At 32.5% G+C, this 1,626-nt stretch overlaps 1 long non-coding RNA gene across 1 annotated transcript; it reads left to right on the forward strand.

The window, feature by feature from the left end:
- Nucleotides 1-927: 927 nt before the first annotated feature.
- On the forward strand, nucleotides 928-1,458 carry LOC109592468 (uncharacterized). The gene is made up of 2 exons (XR_002190368.1): nucleotides 928-977; nucleotides 1,287-1,458. It is a non-coding gene; the product is annotated as an uncharacterized LOC109592468 (long non-coding RNA).
- The last annotated feature ends 168 nt before the right edge of the window (nucleotides 1,459-1,626 follow it).

A 1,626-nucleotide genomic window follows, 5' to 3' on the forward strand; every position in this document is an offset into this window, starting at 1 on the left:
GTGACATCCTCTACCAGCTATGCCACCTGCAGGATCAACTAGTTCAAAAGGTACATATATTAGTTGAGTGTTGTCATCAATAGTATCACTGTCAGTGTATCAGTATCTATGATAATACATTATGTGTTAGTGTAGGTTGGGCTGGGTAGCCTAATTATCTCCTTTGGTATTAAGCCAATTGCTTGCATAGTATAGTAGAAGCCACACTACTGATATAGTACATGAAATCATTATCAAGCAATGAATATCATTACATACAAATTCCAGTCTAGGCCTTGGCGGATTATGCCAGCATAATTTTGAGCATAATAGGCCCCAAAAGCATAAGCATAATGTGAGCATAATAGAGCTATAATAGAAAATTTTGAAAAAAATGCATTGAGAAGTGCAATAAACAGGCACTTACACTCAATAAATTAACTGTTTTCATGTTTAAACAGATACTATTGCTCACAATACTTTCAAGAACTTCATAATTGAATTACTGGCTCACATTTTTGGGTGGGGCTAAGTTATTATAATGAAATTCATGGGCATAATTGGGAGCATAATAGCTGATTGGTAGAGCGTAATAGAGCTGTTTCCTGAGAATTGCAGCATAGCATAATAGAGCAATTTTAGAGCATAATCCGCCAAACCCTATTCCAGTCTCATTTACACATGTACTTTTTCTTAACAGTTTTTGATAATTAAACAAGCGAAAATAAGCAGCTGTGAATATACATCCCGACATACAGTATATATCATAAAAGTTTGATTGCAGATATATTTATAAAAATGCAAAATTAGATTTTTGTAAAATAAACTTTGTAGCATTTACATACCTACAAAAATATATTTTTTTAAAATGGAATCCACAAATAAAATTGCAATTTTAAGCTACAGATATTTCATTTCATTATCTATTTCAGACAAAAGTGTCACTCCTGAAACAGACGAGGTAGCAATTTCACCAGCAAGCACTGACAGAGCAACAGGTATTTATCATTCAATCCTTCACTATAGGATAGAAAAAAATGAAGCAGTGCAACCTAGTGTTAATTAACATTGTACACAGATTAGACACACTGCATGCTTACATTTAAACTCTATGGACTTTAAGCCTGGTTTACACTCTCCATAAAATGCAATGCAAATGAATGCAAAATTAAAATTTGACAAATTTTGCGTCAACTTCAAAGCATTTTTGCATCAAAAAGTCATATTGCCAATGCACCTTTTGACCATTTTTTTTTGAATGTAAACCTAGTGTTAGGGTAATGAAACTATTATTTGTACATTTTTAGGCACTAATGGTCTTTCTTGGAAGAATTTTGACTTAGCAAGCAAACTGCATGATCTACGAGATGAATTTGATGAGGCGATTAGAATAACGAAAAATTCCTTCAAATCAACTGATGTACCAAAAATCATTGACTACCTCAATATGCACACAATGTCATTACTTGGTCCTAAAAAGGGACAGCAAACAACTGCTCAAGCAATTAGAAAAGAGTTTAAAAATATCCAAACATTATCAGAATTATTTACTGTACTACAAGACAAATACATATCATGGTTCAACTATAAACTAATGATAAAACTTGTTGGAATATTTCTAACAAAAAATCGTTCGTTAAAGAGAAC

The sequence above is a fragment of the Amphimedon queenslandica genome, unplaced genomic scaffold (genome assembly GCF_000090795.2).
Source record: "Amphimedon queenslandica unplaced genomic scaffold, v1.1 AMPQUscaffold_5098_Cont22927, whole genome shotgun sequence".
Lineage (NCBI taxonomy): Eukaryota > Metazoa > Porifera > Demospongiae > Haplosclerida > Niphatidae > Amphimedon > Amphimedon queenslandica.